The sequence below is a fragment of the Dermacentor andersoni genome, chromosome 1, assembly GCF_023375885.2.
Source record: "Dermacentor andersoni chromosome 1, qqDerAnde1_hic_scaffold, whole genome shotgun sequence".
NCBI classification, from domain to species: Eukaryota; Metazoa; Arthropoda; class Arachnida; order Ixodida; family Ixodidae; genus Dermacentor; species Dermacentor andersoni.
Genome location: NC_092814.1, coordinates 6,006,972 through 6,032,019, shown reverse-complemented (window position 1 = coordinate 6,032,019; position 25,048 = coordinate 6,006,972). Strand labels below are relative to the sequence as shown.

The following is a 25,048-nucleotide window of genomic DNA, read 5'->3' as shown; positions in this document are numbered from 1 at the left end:
GAAGAGGACGACGTCATCAAAGTAAACAAGACAGGTCGGCCACTTCAATCATGCTAACACCGTGTCCATGACGCACTGGAACATTGGAGGCGCCAAGCACAGTCTGAATGGCATGACCTTGTACTCGTAGAGGCCGTCTGGCGTGATGAAGGCGCTCTTTTCGCGATCTATCTCGTCAACTTCTATTTGCCAGTAGCCAGACTTGAGATCCATCGACGGGAAGTATCTTGCGATGCAGAGCCGATCTAATGCGTCGTCTATCCGTGGTAGGGGGTATACATCCTTCTTTCTGATCTTGTTCAGTCGACGGTAATCGACACAGAAACGAAAGGTTCCGTCCTTTTTCTTCACCAAGACAAGACGGGATGCCCACGGGCTTTTCGACGGCTGGATGATGTCGTCGCGCAGCATTTCGTCGACTTGTTCTATTATAGCTTCCCGTTCTCGTGGCGAAACTCGGTAAGGGCTCTGGCGAAGTGGTCGAGCGCACTGTTAGGTTATTATGCGATGCTTTGCGACTGGTCCTTGATGACGTCGAAAAGCAGCCTTTGTATGGCCAGAGCAGACTTCTTTGCTGTTGTTACTTAATCATGGGGAGACTTGGATTAATGCCGTATTCTCCTTCGGCAACCATGGTCGTCGGGGTAGATGCGGCGGAATCGACTTCGACTTCAGGTCGATGATTGCGCCGTGTTGGTTCAGGAAGTCCATGCCGAGAATGACGTCTCGTGAACACTGTTGGAGGATAACAAAGGTGGCAGGGCGTGGTGATGTGTCCTCCAGCGGTCCGAATTCGAGGGCCTTGCCATGCAGTTTTAACTTTCTTCAACTGGGCGGCGATGTGTCCACTCATTACGGAATAATCGGTCCCTGTGTCGACTAAGGCGGTAACTGCGTGGCCGTCGAGAAGCACGTCGAGGTCGGTGGTTCTTTGTCTTGCATTGCAGTTAGATCTTGGCGTCGGATCATGGCTGCGTCGTGTTGAACTGAAGCAGGAATGTCGCGTCATCAAGTCGTCTTTCGTCGGCGTTATCTTGGCTTCCTGACTTCGTCGCGATGGCGGCTTGTCGTTATTATGTCGTCAAGATGGTCTCTTCGGCGTCTTTGTCGGCGGCGGAGGATCTTCGTCGGCGGCGGAGGATCTTAGTCAGTTCGACGAACAGCAACCGCATCTCCATCGGTTGCTGCATTTAGTTTTCCGGATATGGGCTCGCAGACCGGCTCCGGACTGGGCCAGCGTATGGTCGGCGCTGCGGCGACAGGTAGCGGCCTGGTGACAGTGAACGGGACGGTCGTCGAGGGCTCCACAGATTAGCGGCGAGGTAGTCAGCGATATCGCGAGGTCGTTCGCCAAGCTGTGGTCGCGGCGCGGTAACGGCGAACCCTCGCAGTCCCATTTCCTGGTATGGGTATCGGCGGTAGACGTGACCCGCTTCTCCGCAGTGGTAGCAGAGCGGGCGGTGGTCAGGAGCGTGCCAAACGTGTCTTCCTCGGGGGACGCTGGGGCAGCCATTGGGGTTGTTTTGACCACGATCTTCTTTGTCGTCTCAGGTAGAAGTCCGTGCTCTGGGGGCAGTCCTTGCAGTCTGCGGCTAGCACGCTGGTCTAGGGCGATGTTGGTTTTGTCCTCGGGCTTCGGGCTTGGATCGTGTCTTTGCGGGGGCGTTCGGTACATGAACGCACTAGCACCTCCACCAGATGTCACGAGGTAGTGACGGTTAAGAAGGCAGCAAAACTGTGGTAAACGAAACGAGCATTTTATTGGGCGAACTTGTGCCCTCAAAAACTGGCTACACTCAAAGAACCACGGTAGCGGCGATCACACTCGGCGATTGCCAAAAATTTGATCAGCGGGTCAAGCGCGTCGGCTTTTATAGATCAGTCGTCGAATGTTCCAGAGTAATCGCTGGGACTCGCATGCCTTCCACAAAGTTCTACGTCATTGGCCTCGCGCATACATGCAATCAGATTACACAAGGTTCGGCGATAACAGACAGCGGATGGAACCATCGATAACGTTCCAGAAACTTCGGACACATGCAAGCGCGTCCTGCGCAGTGTGATAACATTTGTTCGGTAGTGACACGCGTCGCCCGATAAAGACATGTGCACGTGTCAATATACATTTATCTACGTATTATTGCAGGCAAGGGAACAAAGGGGGACGGGGTTAAGATAAGATCATGATGACATAATTATTACACAACAAAGGTGTACGGGCCATTGGCTACACCGATAGTGAGGTCCTTTCTCTCTCGCAGCAGAGGATGCATGCAGCAGTCTCTCTCCGACTTTTCATTAGGTTCAAAAATGTGTCTCTGTATTTAAATAAATTAAATGTGAAGCCGCGATGTCTCATTTGGTAACTACAGTGCATGACTGCGTCATAAATACTATGATTGACGCATTGCGAAACACAAATGCTTAACATAATTCAGAAAGACTTTGATGGACCGGCTGGATTAAGACAGTGAACGATGGCGCGATGATGCTCCGTCCACGATGGTGATGTTGCGAAGCGTGATCTGTGACATTTCAAATAAACGATGTCATAAACCCGAGTCAAATATGTGTGTAACCTTATTAAGAAACACATACGTAACCAATAATTCAGAAAGACTTTAATAAACCGTCGGAATTAACCCAGTGATAACACACCGGGGCCGCACATTTCAGCTTCACTGGTTTACCATATGTATAAGGTGCATGGGTGGTAATTTTTTATGCTATTGTTTGGTAAGTATTGCATAATGTTCTGCCAGTAAAACACGTTGTTGGGCTAGTTGGTGCATTGTATTTGTGCTGCTTTTTGTTTTGTTTTTTCTTAATGTTGTGCCGTTCTTCCTTTTGTTACTACTTTTTTATTCCTCCTCACCTAATAATCCAACTTTGCTGCATGTGAGGTATGAAAAGAAATAAGTACATAAGCACACGTCATTCATTCATCTGCATGAACCTTGCACCATCCATTCCTGAACTGTGTTCTCACTGTGTTGATGTCTCGCAGTGTGCGTCTACATTAGCTGCCGTTTGCATTTTGGTATAGTTTGTGAACAGTGTAGTGCATAAACATTACATGGCATTAAGGCTGTGACCTTGCCAAAGGTGACATGTTGGATTGCTGAAAATAAGACCAATTGTATATATCGCAGTTACTTTAACAGCATTTATTTGACCATTTGACAAAAACTTCACTTCGGATAGATTTCAACACGTGCACTGAACCTGCAGCTTCTTGTGCTTATTAATGTGGTCGTTACTGCATGGCCACATCTTGTAGATTTGAAAACAAAGCTCAATAAATTAGCAGCTAGTTGCAACATATTTTGAAAAAATGCCTACATCACTGCAATTGCAACGCCAGAACTTGATACAAACGCGCGCACTATGGGATGCGGACAAACGCTCAGGAGAAACTCCAGAATAGTTTGCCTCCTGATACTTATGAAAGGGAACAGTTTCATTCCATGGCTGTTAATGAGCTGGAGAATGAAAACTTAATTGTGTTCATGGAACAAAAAATCGCAGTAATAAGCTTAGAGATATAGTCATTGCTTAACACTTTAGAAATGAGTAATTATTGCCTGCTACTGACATTGCTACGACAGCAAGAAAAGGAATCATGTTTTCCAGCATTGAGCACTGAATTGCAGGTAATGCAAGCGGGCATAAAATTCTGAAAAAAATGATCTGTTCAGGAATACCAGATAGGAATAAACGTTGAGGCTTTCATTTGTACTTTCTCTGGCTGAGCACTCAAGTTTGAAATTACTCATATAAACATGTCGTAGCAATGTTGATCTAATATAGATATAGAATATAGATTATAGATTATATATAGATATAGAAAAACTGGATTATTGTTATAAATTACAGTGAAGAAACGATAATATCTAATAAGACTAATAATATAATAATAATATTTATTTTCACAAAACAGGCTAACTGTGAGCGGCGTGCGAGGTTGAGCAGAAAGGTGAAAAACATGACAGCATGTACGCCTGCCGTGGTCCTACCTTCCTGCATTATGGATAGCGCCTACTGATATGGGCTTCTTGTTAGAGGTTCAGAGTATACTAACAGCGCGAGACACAGGACTACAAAGTGGACGAGAAGCATGTCTTGTAAATGCTATGGCACAACGGACAGGTTTTTACAAAAGTGATGGAAACTCAAAATATTTTATTGGTCGGCTTTTGCGCCGTTCGAAATGCTCAGAGGACTCCCATACACGTATATATATATATATATATATATATATATATATATATATATATATATATATATATATATATATATTCACAGCACACGCACCACATTGAACGAACCAGGCTAGCGCTAAGGTTGAATTTCATACCACCATTTCCATTCCACGTTCAGTAATCACACAGATCATTTGCGGCTTCGTTCAGGGGCAGACGTGGGCTTTCGGAATTATGCTTGTTGTTGCGTTTGGTGCAAGAATATGGCGAGGAGCAAGCACCGCATGTGCGCAATCACGAGCAATATACACACATAATTTCTCCAGAAGCTGACGCTGAGCACGGGTAGCGCGACGACCCTGTTGGGCTGACACGACTTCGTGGCAGCCGAATTCCGAATACTGCATATGCGGCGTGGGTAGCTATTAATCTTGTTGATAGGTCATCTTGTAGATTGTTGTAGCGAAGCTAGAACGAAAGGGTAGATGGAAGGCAGATGGAAGGCAGATGGAACAAACAGTGCTGAACCAGCTGCGAACAGTTGTTTACGTGTTGTTGTTGTTGTTAGCTATCACGTATGTGGCCCCTACCCACGATGGGGGATTGGCCATAAAATGACTGGATTATTCCAAATTAATATGGAGCATACATTTCCGAATGTCTATGGAATTAGCATTGAATAGCGTAGCACTATCGGTTAAAATAAAATCAGGAAAGTCATATCGAATGAGTAATAATTAATTTAAACATGCAAAATAAATATGACTTAGCAGGGCATTCGTTTGGATTCTGTTAGAAATGTTTGGACAGCGCAGTAAGCATCCCTGTTGCTGAATCCCAAAGTGGACGAAGGAAAAGCAGGTCCAGGCCAATTCTTCGAAAAGTATTCCACCAATCTTTTTCTTGCCCCAGCGGCGACAAGATAAAAGAAAGTCGTGTATCGTCTCCTCCTCATTACAAAACCTACAGAGGGGGGAGGGAACCAAACCCGACCTGTGTAAGTAGAAATTCAGGGAGGGAATGCGGCAACGTAATTTGGTGAGAGAGACCTCAATCATCCTTGTGTTACAGGATTTCTACGCCAGGGAAATAACAGGTGCTTATAACCTGGAGAAGCAGTCAGAAATGGGTTTGATAAGGCTTCTCTATTTGGTCGCATCCGAAATCTAGCCGCCGCGATCTGTGCTGTCACTTGTAGAATACGAAGAACAGGTCCGGAAAGGGATGTCTTTGCCAGTGAATCGGCCGTTTCATTAAAAAACAAACCTTTATGACCAGGTACCTAAATCAAATGAACACATTGCACATGGGCAGGAACTAGCAATGGAAGAGTTTTAGCATGGGTGAATCATTAGAAGCGGTAAGGGAAGAGCATACAGAAAGGGAGACAGTAAGAATAGCAGCTGTGGTAGTCATTTGGTCTACTTTACGTAAAGCTAAGATTGCTCCTAAAAACTCGGCCAGAAGAATAGGCAGAAATAGGCAGAAATAGCCAGAAATGGCGTGTTTACGTGCTCCGTGTCTCATGGCACGGAACTTCGGAAACGGCCGTTGCGCACTGCAAAACAAGTCTTAACTTGAACGCGTTGTTAAATTACAAAACACCCATATTACTTTCTCCTTATAAAGGAAAGTCAACAATATGAAAAAGGTAACGTTTTATTCATTACAATAATATAATTATGCAGCGTCTGCCAAGAAACATGGCATTAGCAATCCTGGGTGTCGCACCTGTCGCATTGTTGAAATCGTAATCATGTGAAATGGGCCCTATAAAAATCGCATTGCTGCGCGTGCGACCGCACCGATTTTCCTCGTTTCCTCGTCTTTCTTTTTCTCCGTGCTCGTGACGCTGCCCTTATTCGCCGCTGATGGCGGCACAGAAATCGGCTAAAATGTGTTTCTGACACGAAATAAGTCATAAAGTAACCTCCAAAGTGTGCATATTATCAAACGTTTTGCGATATAGTACATCGTTGGCGTGATTTTTACTCGCAAGCCGTCAGCGCAGCCGCCGCTGCAATCGTCTCCGCGAACCGGCTCGCCTGGCTAATGTGCGTTCTCATCGCTACCAGCGGCGTCGGCAAGACTAATTTTCACTTATGAGCGACATAAATGTGCAGACGTGCAGAAGAATATAGATGCTTTATTACCAGCTGCGGACGGGTCGCAAGGGCCGTCGGCGTTGGATCCGACGGCTGCCGAGCTAGGCCTATATGCCGTCTGCCAGTGATCGCTTGGCTTGCTCGGCGTCGCAGAGCGGCACAAGTTGGTGCGCGCCGCTGGACGCGGGCCCCGCTCAACTTGCCTGGCAAAACCGGCCGTGCTTAGTCCGATGATCTTCCACCACGACTACGTATCCCCAAACCTGATTTTGTGTCGACTTTTACCTCGCCTTGTGTCCTGCTCCGGAATATGCTTAATTCTGAAAGCGCCCTCGAGGAATATCTCGTACTAGTTGTACCGTTGTGTACGCATATTCATAGATGTCGCTAGCCGCACTTTCCGAGTCGCTGCTTTGCAGTGGATCCAATCAAACGTGGTTGGCCACGTCTAATTGGGCGGCGACTACAGCAAGCAGGAAATAGACGCCGCTGGACGACGAATACAAGGACGACCATGATGGCCAGGACATCGCAAAGCAGGACCTTTAATAAAGCTTGTCCAATCGCAAAGCACCTGCAGGTGCTGCAGACGAATTCGCAAGACGAAGCTCTCGCGCCGGCAAGCGCGCTGGCGTGCGCACGTCACAGTTTTGTGCGATCACGTGTCCGACTGTGTTTACATTCCTTACTTGGCCGATCTCGTTGCTCTTCAAACCGAAACTTAAGCTGGTCGCTACAAACAAGACTCAAAATAATTACCTGTCGCAGTCTGAAGCCAATGCTGTTTCGTGAGGTGATTACTGGGTCGTTAGCTACTTATTACAGCAGAAAAAAACGAGAGCGAAAATTTTTTTGTCGGTACTTTAAGCCTCTGGGCATAGCCAGGTGAGCCCTGAGACATGTGGCACCACCTTGTGGCAAGAAAAGAAACTGGTGCCGGATTCTCACTTCTTTTAACGTGTCGTTACTCCACTTAACCTATTTCTAACACCGTGAAGAAAACTCTGGAAATTAGCGACAAGCACTAGGAGTTCAACAGGTGCAGTACATAATAAATAGGAGCACCAAGTGCTCACTCGTATTCACCCGTGTTGGTCTTGAGCCAGACATCCTCGGCGTAGCTCGAGGCAAATTTCGAAGAAGGAACTTCCAGAAATGCAGTCGCTCGGGTAACTCGGCGGCCAGCCATAGAATAAAGAACAAACTTAGAGAAGGGAAACTGTACCTTCCGCCGTGGTTCGAAAATAAGCAGCGGCAGCGCATGGAACTTACTTTGGGGGACGCCAGATGACGTTGCTCAAACCGGAAGCGGAAGTGCACATTTTTTTTTTAGAGCAAAATTCAATATGGTCGTTTTTTGCCGGTCGCGTACGCTGGTACGCGCCGTGCTTGCCCTGCAGGCTATGCGGCATGCCTCAATGCCTTCGCTGCCGCGTAGGTGGTGCGTTCTAATTGCCAAGAGCCTCTACTGACGCCCATACAAACAAGCCACAAGTGAGTGAACAGAACGCGCGACTTTATTGGCAGAAGACAAGCAGTGTACATTCTCGTGCAATAGCAGAAATAAAGTTTGCATGTCGAGATACGCTGGAATCATTGACGCGAGCTCGTAAACGGCTCACCGTCGTCGTCGCACGTGGTGGTCAGGTTAACGAGCAACAACCAGCAGCGGAAACATATTGGACAGAGTGTGCCACTTGTTTGCAGCGACAGTCGCCGTTAAAAATGCCCAAATTGCATTGCGAAGCAATCGGGAGACGCAGGCATCTGCTACCGCAGCCTACACAGCGACATGGGCTACCCCAGATTTTAGCCATTCACTCCTTTCCAACCTGCACGTTTCTTTTCTTTCGGGGGCCGCTAATGTCTGGCTCACACTTGCTGTCTCACATTGTCTCACTATGGACAAGTCGCTTTCGTGGGCATCGCCTCCATCAGCTACTTTTGCGGGCCTTTCCAACCGTTCATGCCTAATCGCGGCCGAGAAAGGCCAGAGGCACAATATGCCCATTGCTGCAGCAGGAAAGCGCGAACGGGGAGCACGAATCACGGTGCATGAAAATTGGGAGTCTATGTCGCTGTGCAGACTGCAGGATCAAATGCTTACTACGAGAGGCTGCTTCCCAGTGCAACCGACCAGGCCGCAATATTCGAAAAACATAAAACTGCGACCGTAACCAAGTGGCATAACAGCAAGATTACACAGCAATCAGTCACCGCATGAGGTTCAGACAATACATTATACATTGGCTACGAACCATCTTACGGCATAATGCTTGCCTTTGTCACATGTGGTGGTCTGGTAACGAGCGACAACCTGCGGTACAAACAGATTGGACAGAGTCTCGCACCTGTTTGAACCAACAGTTGCCGTTGAAGATGAGCAACTTCCATTGCGAAGCAATCAGGTGACGCAGGCATCTGCTGCCGCAACCAACACAGCGACATGGACTACCCGGCATTTTAGCGTTAACTCCTTTCCAACGTGCACATTTATTTTCTTTCGGGGGCTGCTATGTGTGGCTCACACTTTGTCGCAATGTGGACAAGTCGCTTTTGTGGGCATCACCTTCGGCAGCCATTCTTGCGGGCCTTTCCACCCATTCGGCTATCAACTTCATACACTTCGAACCATGTGAGCACATATGCTGGTCTCCGTATTGAGCAAATCATGGCCGAGGTAAGCCACAAGCACAATTTGCCCATTACTGCAGCAGGCCAGAACGAACGGGGCGCACCAGTTACGGTGTGTGTATACTGGGAGACTATGTCGCTTTGCGGACTGCAGGAGCAAATGCTTACCTCGAGGGACTGCTTACCAATGCAACTGACCAGGCCCCCACATCTGAGAAACGTAACACAGTTACCACAGCCAAGTGTGGCAGCAAAACCAGATTCTGCAATCAATCACTTCACTGTAGCTTGCACAAAGACCCAGGCTATCAAGGAAGAGGAGCAATCATCAACGAGACTAGGAATATGGAAAATGAGAAAGCTTGCATTCAAGAGAGAAGCCACTCTGCTCTGCAAGCATTGAAGGCTAAAAACATCAAGAAAAGTAAAATGGTGCATAGCACATGTGCATAGGTTAATGCAAGACGCATGCCGATGCTGCATCAGCTATTTCAGGAGAGGAATTGCGCATGACAACATACACTAGAAGATACTGCTACAGATATGTTAGGCTGCTAGACAGTGACTGGTATTAAGTATCAGCGAAGAATCGGTTGACCTTTATATTTGGATGAGGATGAATGACCTCTAACAAAAATGGGCAATGAGAAAGCTTGCATTTATAGAAGAAAAATTACACTTGGCACAAATGGAATTAACATGGCTAGGAAGCTGATTAAGGGCAAACTGCTGGAACTCAATCTTTTGGCCAGCGTCGTCCGTGCTTGGTCAGATGTTGCAGGTGCACCTGAAGACGAAGAATTTCTAGAAAGTCCTTTTTGAGTTACCTGGATGACTCAACCAAATGTCCGTGCTGGTGGAATGGTGGCTGAAGCTCTTTTCAGTCTTGACACAGTCCTCTGCAGACTTGATATCTCATTCATATTCTTCTGCATGTGCTTCTTTGTTCTTGGTGTAAAAGCCTTGCAAATTCGGCTCCAGCCCCTTCCTGTTGGCGCAGATAGGAGCTCCTGTGATGACCAAGATGTGCTTGGCATAGACTCTGTTGAGGCAAAACGGTGACACATGAGATACAGCACAGATTAGCCAAATTTATGTGTGTTTTATATGTTCGAAGCAATTATACTGAACCATAAATATGAACAAACATTCATATCTGCTGCAAACAGCAAGCCAATACAGCATATATCAAACATATTTATTTCTGAACCATGTGTTGTTTACCTTGTAGTAGTAGCCAATGTCCACACAATGACCTTGTTGTAGCAGGCAGCAGCTTCTGTTTAGTGCGTGGAGTGTGTTGCTTTATACTGGTGCCGTCTTCATTACTGCATGTCTGGAACAGAAATTTTGACTGAATCAGAAATTGAAAAAGCAAAGTTTTAAAATGCAAAAAGGTGTGACATATATGTTGTAATGATTTGCGACTACAGAACACATGCAAATGTACACTGTCTGTTCTAGGGTGCTTAAGCAGCATGTTAAACAAATATTGCTATTGTCCATAAAATTGACGTCTGCCTAACTACAATGCATGTCAACAGCGCAAGTACTATTAAGATCACAAATGAGAACATTTGTGGGTTCATTTATACACTAGAAGTGATCACACTGCTAGTTCCACAAGCAAATGCATGAAAGTCATGAAGCTATTAGAACTGATGCATTATTTTTCTGCACGAACGTGATGCACCGCTTCACTACTGCAAAAATAAATGCCCTACGGTAAACCAATCTGAACAGCAAGAACATTTGGAACCAACAAGTACGAAATATGGGTGAATTATCATGCTTGCAACTGTTTAATACATTAAATTCTGTACTTTCACTTTATTTTACCAAAGGATTATTCGGTTTTGTGGACGAAAGACGTTGCCGGCCGACTCGAAAAAAATGTTTAATATGTATATTGATAAGGCTACTCAGTCACCTACAACCACGGCTACAATAACATGAAAAATGAGACGCGCGTTCCGATATCGCTCTTTCTTTCCTGGTTGTGTGTGTAAACCAAACGACAGCCTCGCAAGTAAAGGTTTATTTAGGAAACAGCAACTGAGATCCTCACTGCCCATATGTAATGCAGGATCTAGTTCGTTAACTTGTGCCCGCCTGGAAGGTAATGACACGGATATTATATAACGATTCAAGCAGCGGTGTTAAACGACTCACCGTTATTGCCGTTGTCAGCCGCAGCAAAATCCAGCTCCCGTTTCGATGCAGACCTGTTCCGAATGGCTCACGACCGAAACCCAACTGCCGGGCTTACATGTCCGCTCGCAAACACGTAACTTCACCCCAAGTTAAATAACGCGAGACATCGAAGCGCAAGAAACTAGTTTTAGAAACAAAGCAGTCTTGAGTGTACGAACGAATGAATCCGTGCCGCCGTGCACTCGGAAATACCGGTAAAAATTTTAAATCCAGGCCAGAGGTCACGTGAAAGATCGATGATGCTGAACGCTATTTGCGTTTATAATGGCGAAGAAACAATAAACTTACTAACAAAGAGCACAATATCTAATTAGCAATGATAATTTTGCCCTGTTTTTATGTAAAAGAAAATGCTTCGGTAATTGTAAGAGAAAGTTTGTAAGATAAAATTGCGCTTATTACGACGCCTCTACCGGGAAATGTTGGAGCTAACGAACGAATCCCGAAAGTGATGCTACTACGTCGGCTTTGTTAGCAGCGGCGCGCGGTCGATTTTTTCGCCCTCTGTGGCCATTTGTTGAACTTGAGAGTGTGCTACCCCTGGGCCAGCTTTCCGGGGAATCTCCTCTTCTGCTGACGGTCGGTTATCGCGTCACATCTCTTCACTGGCGCGGTCTCCTCCGATCTACTCCGATTCCAGCACCACCCTTTTATTGCCTCCGCCAGCGTTTCTCCGAACTTTCTGGCGGAGTCGTGCTCCCATAGCATGAACAAAGCTTGGGTGTCTTATAGACATTTCTCGCGTTTTCGGCCGCGGCCTCACACATTTTCTAGGAGAGTAGTGGCTCATCCCTTGGCGCACGCTCGGGCTGTAGCTCTCCCTTCTCGCTATGCTCGCAGTGTGTCGAGGCCAGAAAGGGTGTTTCGGCGCGCGCCCTCTCTCTTCTTCGAGTGCACTGTAAAATAATTTACACCCCTAAGGGTTTTTTGAGTGTCTATAACTAACCCCATAGTACCCTTGAAAAAGTTGGAACTTATAGGTAATTACACCCTTATGATGGTTCTATTTTCCCATAATACCCTATCCTTTGAGAGTGTTCTGAACAATATATTACCCTTTCACCCATGGGGTGTAAGGGTGTGAACAGGAATATATTACCCCTTCCCCTATCTGGTGTGATGCGCAATATAATAACCCTTCCCATAAGGGTGTTGAAGGGTGTTATATATGTATGTATGCACATATGCGTATGTCGTCTATGTATATCGAGTTTGATGCATCTGATGTATTCAATTTCGTTTTCATTTTTTAGCTGCATTGTCACAGCTTATTTGCTGAAATTATTTCGTATGTACCTCTCTTTTCTACATTTTTTGTTGTTGTTGTTCTGCACAAAAAAATACTGCCTGTACGTCCAAGTTATCATTTTTTTTCTTCACGTTTGCTGTAAAGTGCCTTGACTTACGCTATGTACCTATACTACTGCAGCACCCTGTCGAATTGTATGTACCATAGGGGGCCGAGCTTAGTCAAGCTGCAGTAATGCAGCTTTTTCCCGCCACCCCCTTTTTCTCTTTTTTAAGAGATGAAAATGAAGCTTTGAAAACTTTGATTTGAAGTACGGAATGTTGTAGCAGGTACATATGCACTTCATCTTATGTTTCGTAAGTCTACAGTTAGGCTAGCACACAGAAATGTTATGTATGATGTGCATACAATAGGTAATGTGTTTCCAAATTCACGGCATAGCAACTTTGAGAGAAAACACATAATCAGATGTGACTGTTCTGCGTGAAGTGGTCCCATTTACCACAGACAAAGAAATAGGGACTGCATGGAGGGTCATTTATTCTAGCCTCCTGTGCACTATTTAGAGCTTGCACTACGCTGTCTATGTGGTGACAAGTCTTGTGGCCGTTCTAAATTGAAGAACAGCCTCATTCAAACTAATCTTCTAGGCCACAGGCGAGGCTGGTGAGGCCTTTGCGTACGTTCATTCCAATGTTCAAAGGCGAGCCATCATAGATGAAACTATTTCTTCATTGATCGCTGTAGCAATCTGCTTCTTTCCTACCTGCAAGATGATTTGTAGCAGTTTAATGTGAGGAAAAGTACACGAAACATGACAAGCGATGCTTCCCTGCATCATTCACTTTAATATTTCAACATCAAATGAAGACCAGGATAAAGAAAACACAAGCAACGATAGTGCTTGCTTCCAAGATACTGTTATTTGGAAAGAATGAGGCATTTAATACTGCTAGATCATAAATGTAGGAGAGATAGGCTACGCAGTTATATGAGGGCGATTCAGAATGTAATGCCTTCAAGCCCACTACTTCGCCAATAATACTGTAAACATTTTGAACTCTTCACAATTAATGCACTTATGTTTAAGCTATCGAATGTCACTTTCCGCACCTTATCTGTTCTCGTTCCAGAGTAATCGAGCAATCCATGACACCAAGTGGTGACGTGCAGTTGAAGCAGCAGGCTGTAATTGAATTTCTGAGTGCGGAAGGTTGTGCGCGTATCAACATTCATCGCAATCTGACTGCAGTTTATGGGTGTGATAGTAGTTTGGACTGTTTGAATGTCGCGGCCGAATGCGCGTGACTGCTGTGGGGCGGCGACGGACGAAATAGAAGAGAAGAGCCGGTATCTGGGCGGAGACGGCAGCCATGCGAACTGCCTGAGTTTCCTGGGCTGTCCTTCCGAAGGAGCCGAGCAGTTCGTCTACCCAAGGCCGGTGTTCCTGGGTGTGCTGGCAGAACAGGCCAGGCTGTCTTTGGTCTTCAACCGGCCTGCTCCACTGCTGGGCGAGCATCCGACGCCGACATGTTCCGATGCAGCCAAGCCTTCCGAACGGTCTACCCTGTGGCGGGTAGATGTCCCGACCCAGCCGTCGCGCGAGTGGCTCGTCGTGTGCCGGTCATCCGCCCCGGCCTCCAGCCCCTACGCCACTCGCTGCTCCAGAATCATCTTTGCGCCTCTTCGTGCCGTGAGTGTGTGATACCGACGCGCTATCGGACGCCTTCCTACATTGACGCTGAGCTTGACTATACCTAAGCGACAGACACTCATGAAGGGAACTGTGTGTGTGTTATCGTGTACGTTATCCTAGTCCCGTCCCCGTGTCATTAAAGCCTCTCTGTGTTCATTGTGCCATCCCTGTGTGTTTGAGGCCTGGGCTTACATCTCCCTATCAGACATTTTGGCGAGCCTGCCAGGATTTTAAAACGCACAGGAGGAGCGATGGAGATTGAGAGGTTGTACGTCATAGGGAAAGAGCTAGGGATGACAGGAGCAGAGTTAAAGCGTTGGATTGATACAGAAATCGTGAGGGAACGCGACCAGCGCGCCCAACACTGGGAAGACGCGAAAGCGCAGGCAGAACAAGAGCGCCTACGATTAGAAGTGGAAGAACGGGGGCGAAAGCTCAAGATCGAGCTCCAGGAAAAGACTGCTGGCGCACAAGGCGCACAGAATGACAGAACTACGGAACAGTCGGTTACCAGGGCGGCTCCTGAGCTATTCAGTCCCCATAAGTTAATGCCCCCCTTTAACGAAGCTCGGGATGATTTAGACGCCTACTTGCAACGTTTTGAGCGAGTGGCAACTAGTCAAGTATGGCCTCGCGCAAAATGGGCACTCTACCTCAGCGTCTGCCTGACAGGAGAAGCGTTGACGGTCATAGGACGGCTTGATCCTAATGCAGCCCTTGACTACGACCAGCTGAAAGCTACTCTCCTTCAGCGCTTTCGGTGCACCGCTAAGGGATACCGAGAAAAGTTTCGAAACGCAAGTCACGAAGACAATGAGACTGGCCTACAATATGCAGGTAGAATGTCGGGCTACTTTGACCACTAGCTTGAAATGTCCCATATTGAGAGGACCTTTTCGATTCCCCCGGGGACACCATGATTGCTCAACAGTTTTTGAGAAGATGTTCTGCGTCGCTGCGAGTGTTCCTGAAAGAAAGGAACTGTCAGACCCTCGCTACGTTGTCAAAGAATGCCGATTGTTTTATAGAGGCACAAAACCTGACCCATCTAGGTAGGGAAAAGTTCTCTAAGGAGGTCGTGTTAGACACTGCTCGCAAGACTGAACCTCCAACAGCGATGCCGCGTGCAACTAATCGGTGCTTCCTTTGTGGTAAAGCAGGACATCGAGCTTCGTAGTGCTGGTTCCGGACTAAAGAGAACTCTACAGGTCGCGGATGGTCCGGCAGAAAGGGACAAGGAGGCGAAGCCTGAAGAAGGAAAAATGAAGGACAAGCTTCGTGTATTCTGGCTCCGTCGCAAGCCGAAAAGCCGACAGGAGAGGGTGGCGGATACGTAGTGCTTCAAGGTGGCGAAACGGTTCCGATAGGCAACATGAGGTTAATGCGACAAGGCCCCAAATGTGACAGTGGAAATCTGCCAGTGGGAAGAGGCTTCCTCGAATCACAACCGGTGTCTGTCTTACGAGACACTGGCTGCAATACCGTGGTCGTGCGACTCTCTTTGGTACCTGAGGACAAAATGGCTGGAACAAAAAGTCCAGTAATGTTGCTGGACCGCACAATTCACTACTTACCGGAAGCGATCGTACACTTAGTCAGTCCATTCTTTACAGGCGTCGCGCGAGTTAAATGTATGCGAGACCCCCTGTATGATGTGGTATTGGGAAACATTGAAGGTGCCCGTGCACCTGATGATCCGGCCAATTCATTGTCTCCGCAGAAACATAAGAGCGTCAAGACGAGTTACCCTACCATCAGGATGTCATCCACTGCTCAAGCAGAGCTACCAGACGTAGAGGGCCAAACGTTGTCCACAGCTAAAAACGCAGCCGCATCCTCAAGACATAAAGAAGACTACGAATGTGGTACCGAACTCGTTGCTGTGACAAAGGAAACGAAGGTACGGTCCCTGCCTACACTGCCTGTCCCGCAACCCGCAATTACTGGGATAGAGCAAGGCATGTTAAAAGCTTTAGAGTGGGACGATGGGTCTCTGAGGAGATGCTTCGAAAAGGTCGGCAAGATGATGGTCGCGGATGGCCGCGCAAGCAAATATTACCTACAGGACGACATTTTATACAGGAAGCACAAAGTATCAGGTGGGAAGATACTAGATCAGCTGGTGGCGCCAAAAGATCTCAGGGGGATGGTGATGAAGTTGGCTCATGAAGGGATCGCCGCCGGTCACCAGGGTGTGACGAAAACGGTGGAATGAATTGTTGCTCAATTTTACTGGCCAGGGGTCCAGTCGGAGACGAAACGGAAGAGATACGCAGCGCCGCATGCAAAAACCCCGCGAGAGCAAGGCCGAAAGGCCAGCTTCCTTTGTGTGCATTCCGTATGTCCGCGGTGTATCAGAAGCAGTGTGCAAGGCTTTACGGCCTTTCGGTGTTCGAACTGTGTTCAAACCCTCGTACACATTGGGAAATGTGTTCCCGAAGCCAAAGGACCGCACACCTCCGGACGAACAAAGTGGTGTCGTCTACAAGGTCGACTGCTCGGACTGTGGTGCCAGCTACATTGGTGAGACGGGGCGGCGACGTCGCACTCGACTCAAGGAACATTTACGAGATGCTACGAAAGCCACCCATGCTACACGTGCCAAGACGGAATTGGTTGATCATTGTTTATCAAAGGGACACATGTTCGATTTTGACAATGTAACCACGCTAGCACGGGAACACCGATGGGGCCCAAGAAGATTTGCAGAATCATGGTTCATCCGTCGTAAGCAATCTTCATGCAACTCTAACCGTGGCCCCCTGCCGGATGTTTACGGCAATTTCATAGATAAATAGGATGTATTTCTCATTTGTTGCCATTTATGTACTGACGATGCCACCCGCATAGGTGGCGAAACGTCTATGTTTTTTTGTTATTTTTCGTTGAGTAAAGCCAGTGAAAACAACACTTTGAAGCACGAAACGGTTTGTTAAATCGTGCGACGTCTGTCAACGAACGGTGCGGCACCATTTAGTCGGACGCGCTCCGCGGGGTACGATGTCTGTAATTGGCACGCCCTTTGCTCGCGTAGGCATCGATATTATTGGTCCTTTATCCCCAACTTCAGATAAAGGACACCGTTACATCCTCGCTATGGTTGACTTCGCCGCCAGATAACCTGACGCTCTCGCCCTGCCATCTACCGAGTCGAGAACTGTTGCGGAAGGACTCGTCGAAATGCTTTCCCGAGTGGGCTTACCACGGGAGCTTGTCAGCGACCGCGGATCCCATTTCATGTCAGCTGTGATGAAGGAGTTCAGTCGTCTTCTGTCAATTAAGCAATTGCCTACCACGCCGTGCCACCCCATGGCAAATGGATTAGTGGAACGATTTAACGACACGCTAAAGCGCGTGCTAGGACGGATGTGCCAAGAGCGACCTAAATGTTGGGACCGCTACCTTGGCCCGCTACTCTTCGCGTATCGAGAAGTGCCACAGAGCAGCATTGGTTATTCGCCATTTGAAGTATTGTATGGACGCTATGTCCGTGGTCCGATGGCTGTGCTAAAGGAATTGTGGACAAATCCCCGTTTGGATAACCACACGAAATCTTCTTACGAATACATCATGGAACTGCGTCAGCGGCTAGAGCGTACGTGCGCCCTCGCCACACAAGAGCTCACGAAAGCGAAACAGCAACAGAACACGTATTATGACAGGAAAGCCAAGATGCGAGAGCTCAATCCTGGATACAAGGTACTTGTTCTACTGGCTGGTGAAAGGAATAAGCTGATACTCATGTGGAAGGGAGCTTTCAACGTTGTAGAAAGGAAAAGTCCGTTGGACTATGTTGTTGACCTTGGGAGGAGAAGAACGATATTTCACATAAATATGTTGAAAAAATATGAAGAGCGACCCAACAGTGAATTGCTTCAGGTAACAGCGACAACGGTGGGAGCAGATGACGCGACAGGTCTAGAGCTTGGAGAGAACGCCGCCTTACCCATCACTCGTCCGAACGCAGACATCAAAAGACGTCGCCATTTCGAACCAACTGAGTATCGATGAGCGACTCCAAGTTGAAGTCGAGAAGTCTCGGAGCAGTTCCTTTGCAAGAACACAACAGGCGTTTGCACCCCGTGTCCTACGCTGGCCGGAAGCTTTCGCCAAGTGAAGCTGCCTACTCCACAATTGAGAGGGAGTGCCTCGCCATAGTATGGGCTGTACAGAAATTTCATGTGTACCTTTGCGGTAAACCGTTCATCCTGCAGTCCGACCACCAACCACTGCGATACCTCAATTCGGCGAAGCACGTGAACAGTCGCGTACAACGTTGGATTTTACTCCGTATGGATTAAGACTTTCATGTAGAGTATATTCGTGGCTGTGATAACGTTGGTGCAGACTATCTAAGTAGTATAGCTACGGACCTGAACTAATGTGTCATGAGAGTAACAGTTTGAACGTTGTGACTTGTGATACGCCGTAGTGCTACCCTCCTCGACTTCTTGAACTTGGGGGGAAATGTGATAGTGGTTTGGACTGTTTGAATGCCGCGGCCGAATGCGCGTGACTGCTGTGGGGCGGCGACGGACGAAGAGGAAGAGACGTGCCGGTGTTTGGGCGGAGACGGCAACCATGCGAACTGCCTGAGTTTCCTGGGCTGGCCTTCCGAACGAGCCGAGCAGTTCGCCTACCCAAGGCCGGTGTTCCGGGGTGTGCTGGCAGAACAGGCCGGGCTGTCCTTGGGCTTCAACCAGCCTACTCTACTGCTGGGCGAGCATCCGACGCCGACATGTTCCGATGCAGCTAAGGCTTCCGAACGGTCTACCCTGTGGCGGGCAGACGTCCCGACCCAGCTCTCGCGCGAGTGGCTCGTCGTGTGCCGGGCATCCGCCCCGGCCTCCAGCCCCTACGCCACTCGCAGCTCCAGATTCATCTTTGCGCCTCTTCGTGCCGCGAGTCTGTGATACCGACGCGCTATCGGACGCCTTCCTACATTGACGCTGAGCTTGAATATACCTAAGCGACAAACACTCATGAAGGGAACAATGTGTGTGTTCTCATGTACGTTATCCTAGTCCCGTCCACGTGTCAGTAAAGCCTGTCTGTGTTCATTGTGCCATCCATGTGTGTTTGAGACCTGGGCCCACATCTTCCTATCACAATGGTGATGCCTGTGTTGACGTCAGCACTGTGCGGATGCGGGAAAGGACTGTGAAAGACAAAAATCCTGCCGCATCAAATCTCCAGGATCAGCACTGAAGTGGACGGCCCACAATGGCTTCTGATGAGGATCATGAAAATCAGGCGGATGAGTTGACTTGGGGCAATCGCAGGATCAAGCAACACCAGATTGCAACAACATTCGCCATTTCCATTGGCTCAGTGAACCACATCATTAAAGACCTGCGTTACAAGACTTGCGCGTGTTGGGTACTACGGCAACTGATGACTGAGATGACAAAGTCGAAGCACAGCCAACAAGTTCAAATCTTCTTGTAACTCAGGAGGTTCTTTATGATGTGGTTTACTGAACCAATGGAAATGACAAGTGTTGTTGCTTGATCCTGCGACTGCCCCGAGTGCACTCGTCCGCCTGGTGTTGATGATCCTCATCAGAAGCCGTTGGGGGCCGCAAAGTTTGGTGCTGATCCTGCACATTTGATGAGGCTGGATTTTGATCTTTCACAATCCTTGCCCACCTCCGCACAGTTCTTACTTCAACACAGGCATCCTCGTAAACTGCTTTCAGACGGCAATCAATATTGGTGGGCGCACAACCTTCTGCACTGAGAAATTCAATTATAGCCTGCTCTTTCAACCGGACATCACCACTAGATGCCATGGATTGCTCGATTAGCTTGGAACGCAAAGAGATAGGAAGGTGGGGGAAGTGACATTCTATAGCTATAGCTTAAACATCAGCGTAACAATGACAGATAGCTCAAAATGTTTGCAGTACTACTGGCAAAGTAGTGGGCTTGGAGGCATTACTTTCTTAATCGCCATCATATTACAGCAATAATGCTGGACAGTTAGTTTTTCTGTGTGACATCTGACCCAAAACTACGATTTAGAAGGTGCACAAATAAAGATGCTCGTTTTGAGCACAATCAATTGCTCACAAATATATCAATGCTTTAGTATGCAACAAGTTTACAATCAGAAACCACATCATTTTCCTGCAACTTTTCCCTACAAGCAAGTTTTATTGAAAATAACGTGCCGCCGTATGCTTCGCTTTGCAGTGCAGGGTAACCATCAAGAGGTATGTTGACATTAATGCCTTGTTCCCAAAACAAATTGCTTAAATGCGAACCATTATCTCACAGAAGGTGGTGGCCACAAGGTAAAAAGCAAACTCGTGCGTTTACGGGCCACAACAATGACCTTGCATGCACCGGATAGTATAACACATGGCATTGTTGTTTTGCCTGCCTCCTCGGGAATTTTTATTGTCAATAGGAGTAGGACTCAACATTTTCACAGAAGCTTGCTCCTTTAACAACAAGGAGCAACAGCGATCCTGTTCTTCAGATTTCCCAAGCAAACAATGCAATCAAAGAAATCAAATGTTGTACTGAAGGGAGCGCGACCAAGAAATGCCTCGCTAGAAGCTTGAGTCACGAGAAGTCCTAAGCTGTAAGCCTTCTAGCTAGGATAAAAGCGGAGGTCACTGTGTGCTACAATTCTTCTGAAGAAGCCATATAAAACAGAGACAAAAACGAAATAGAATGACAGCACATGCTGCCCTTCGCCTTGTCCTTTGTGCATTTTCTGAACTGATCCCATATGAACTTGCCCAGTTAGCTACTGCTCCCAGCCATATGCTAGTGTTTTCGGGAAAATATTACAAACAATAGATATGTCAGTGTCTAAAATACTGTCCTAATGAAGACAAAATATAGTGACTATCTGTTGATGGGTACTTTCCATAACTGCAAGAAATACAGCTGTACACTCATAACTGAAGAAGCCTTAGTTTTTTTAAAAAGGACAGAAAAGACATTATCAAAGTGGTTCTCTGCAAAGTCGGATTAAAGGAACAATGCATTAGCAAAAACTGGACTGCACTCTGAAAACAAAAGCCCCTTCGTACATGTTCTATATTGTCCTCCGGAACCAGGCAAAATAAATTAGGTGTTTCTGTCACAGTCACGGTAGCCTCTCCCTATCATTGTTGCCATCTGATATATGAAAGCACGCGATACACTCGGTTTCTCAAGAAAAGATTATTTCAACTGCTATGTCGTGTCTTCTAGACACTGACGTCATTGGGAGCACTCGTGAATTATGAATGAAATATACCATACTGCTACTCACAAACAGCCTCAATTGTACACTGCGGTTTTCTACACTCAACAGAAAGTTTTGACATTTTCCTCAAACTGACATACAGTCATATTGACAATAAGGACGAAGAACATAGTCACAGTTCCTTACAGGGCCCCTCACCAGGTCTGGCCATTTTGAGCTCACAAGCGCAGAGCATACACTGCGTGATAACGATCGTGTCTGCAAAGTATTACATCGCTACGCCGGAGAAAGACCTGAAATTTCAAACCGAATGCTATTTTCCCTTTCCCTCGCGACCTCCGCCCTTCGAGCCGGAGGATGACATACACATGCTAACGCACCTACATACATGTGTTTGCACTGTGACGTCGCTCGCGGTGACACGTAAATTCAATCATTAATCAAGGCAAGATCTGTTTGTGAATATGTGGTTTGAATGGACGAAGTAAAGCTTAGAGAAATAAAACACAAACCGAATGTCTGCATGTTTTGTTTTACTTCGCACCGCAGCAAGAAAGATGTACTTCCGTTTTGTCTGCTTCTTCAAAACGTGAAGATTAGACTTGGCCACAATCAATAAGAATAAACAAAAAGAAAAGCAGAATGCATGTAAATTGAGCTTGCAGTAAAATATAGATATATGTGCATACAGGATTACAACCATTAACAAATTCGAAGGTAACACAGTTGCATAAAGTTACATAGAAAAAGAAATACCTACAATTGGTGACAACCAATAATAACAATAACAAAAGGACAGAAAGCATAAATATCGGCCTTACGATGAATTATAGATATGTGTGTATTGACACGTGTACTTTTTAACTTTCTCAGGTGACCACTTTTCCTCTACCTGCATGTATGGGAAATTTCGTGAATGTTAACGATGGTTCTATGCATTGTCTGTTGTCAACAAAGCTTGTGGAATCTGATTAGATACGCGACACGAATTGTGCAGTCCTTTCTGGAAGACACGCGGGCACCACTGATTACGCCCAAACCTTCGACGAGTCATGTATAGAAGCTGACGCGTTTGACCAGCTCATTAGTTGCAATGATCGCCGATTGCACTCGCCGCTACCGTAACGCTTTGAGTGATTTTGTGGGCACACTTTCGCGTACTAACGAGTTCGCTTCGCAATTCACAGTTTTGTGACTATGTTATTCACCGTTGCTACAACGTGACATCCAGTGGAGGTGCTCTGCGTTCATTTACCAAACGCCCCCGCATAGCAGTAAAGCAAACCCGAACTGCGAAGACAGCACCAACTTCGCCGTGGACCATCGAGCTAGCCACAGGCTACAAAACCTGCCTCCGGAGCACGCACTTCCACCAGAGCACGACACAAAGAGCAATACCCAGTCAATAGGCACGATGAGAGCTCCAGCGTCACCTGTTCTGCTGCCTCAGGAGCCACCGACCAGCCGGGGATCACAGCTGAAGACCCAGAGCTGTGGAGCTATACGAAAGAGTGGTGAGATTCAACAACTGAAATTGCGAGGACAAGCTGCGCCATGTCTATTTATCTTTACATGACTCTGCTCGAACATGGTTGGAGAATAGAGAGTCGACATCAGCGACATGGCACCTGCTTCGCAGCAGCTTTCTTCAGACATTTACGAGGGCCGTACGGAGAAAAAGGGTTCAAGTGCTTCTAGAACATCGAACGCAGTCACATAACAAAAAGTCGTCATCTTCTTTGAAGGGATTACCCGCCTGTTTCTTCATCCTGGCCGTGACATGCCAGGAGAAAAGGAAGTTCGTTTCCTGCTGAAGACTGTGAGGCAAAAGCTTTTTGCCTGATTGATCCACGATCCGCAGAATACCGTAGCTGAGTTTCTTGACATAGGCAACGACGATTGATAAAAATCTGGAAATGAAGACTAGGCCACATAAGTGCCATGTGCCGCGCCGCACTGCGGAATCCGTCAACTGGGCTCCAACAACCTCCGCCAGGGCTCGTGAAGAACTGCGCTCCCTTCGTCGCAACCTCATTGGTCAGACTTCTTCGAGGGCGAACTTTGGCGGTCACTCAGAGTTTCTGAAGAGCAACGCGAAATTCCGCTGCCCGCGCCGCAAGCGATGACCTACGCCGTTGTCGCCTTAGGGTATCCTGCCACGCCCGCAACAGGGCCCCGTAACGCTGCAATTGGGTCGTCCGCCGCCCAGCACAACTATCCGAGGAAGAAAGACTTATGGTTTGTTCCAGACCACCGTCTACTCTGATATCACTGCGGAGCAGCCGGCCACCTCTACCGCCGAGGCGGATACCGTCACATGGGACTACGAGGGTTTTCCGTGAACGCGACGCGCCTATAGCAAGGTAAACGACCTCGTGATATCGCCGACTAACTTGCCGCCACTCCATGCAGCAAATATACGGCAAGAAGAAAAAGAAAACCTTACACAAACGAAATTATCACAAGACCGTATGACAAGAAGCTTCTAGTCGGCTTCTTATCAGAAAGACAGATTTTGGCAATAAAAAGGGACAGGATTGCACAAGTGAATTAACGTGGAACTGAACGTGAGCAAAAGGAAAAATTTCCTATAGAAGTGTTCTCGGAAAACATTGCGATCTGAAATGGACGTTATGCACTCAGGAAGGTCGTTGCAAGGAGATATGACAACAGCTAAAGAAAATAAGTTAAATGTTTTGTTTTTCCAAAAATACTTTCAAAAGGCAAATGATTTTGAAGCCTTTGTGACATTTCGTGCGGTCGTTCGCCGGGAAGATGGGTGTTTGATGGACTTTGCACGTATGTATGAAGTAGGCGCAGCACGGCAACGCAACGGCGAGTTTAAATAGACTTATTCTTTTTTTATTTTTTTTTTCAGCATCAGACAAAAGCAGAGCCTGATGCAGGGACAGAAGCTAAAGGCTGAAGGAGCCTGACGAGGCCTCTGACCCTAAACAGTCTACAGCGGTTACAGATACAACACAAATCTTAGAAACAAAGGAAATAAAGTTAAAAAAAAACGCAGCATTTGACACCTGTGCACAAACATATTGCATATACTGTTGCACACAAATGACACATAACAAATCATACATAATAGGACGCTAAGCAATTTACTTGAATAAATCAGCACAAACAGCTGTTGTACAAAAACATACAAATAAAATATAATTGTCAGTGAAACTGAATAATGTTGCTTGAAACGACACAAAAGTAAGATTAGAGCAATTTCTAGAGTCATTTTGTGTTATATAGAGTTTTGTGTATCCTTTGTGAGAAGACAGTGAAATATGAAAAACAGTTCAATTTTGGCTATAGTTAAATTGGCAAGATAACAATAGCTCCCTAAGTTGGCTTTTAAATGCTTTTAATTTGCATTCAAAGTTTAGCTTACCTTCAAACTTGTTTAAGATCGCAGGTATTTGATACGCCATTGTTTGCCTTCTATAATTTGTTCGGATTTTTGGTGTTCGTTGTTTTCGGTGCCTCAAAAGGTATTCAGCGTTTTCAGAGTCCATAATTCCGTGTAGTTTCTTCTGATGGATTACTTGCAGCGCTTTTAGACAATATAACTGGTCTGCCTTTAGGATGCCGTGTTTCTTAAACAGAGGAGCGGTTCTTAAGTCCTGTGCATTACCACAATAAGATTCAAAACAGCGCAGTATTTTCTTCTGCAAAGTAATAAGTTTAGTATAATTGTATTGCGTAGTAGTGCCCCAAACCATTAAGCCATAGGTTAATTTGG

At 46.7% G+C, this 25,048-nt stretch overlaps 1 protein-coding gene and 1 long non-coding RNA gene across 2 annotated transcripts in view; one reads left to right on the top strand and one right to left on the bottom strand.

Moving 5' to 3' along the window:
- The window catches only part of LOC129380402 (synaptic vesicular amine transporter-like), a 1,298,997-nt gene that overhangs the window by 1,001,053 nt on the left and 272,896 nt on the right, over positions 1–25,048 (top strand). The window lies entirely within an intron of this gene.
- On the bottom strand, positions 7,807–11,211 carry LOC140215186 (uncharacterized). Its single transcript, XR_011892126.1, has 2 exons — positions 10,166–11,211; positions 7,807–9,983 (listed from the first exon to the last, which is right to left on the bottom strand). It is a non-coding gene; the product is annotated as an uncharacterized lncRNA (long non-coding RNA).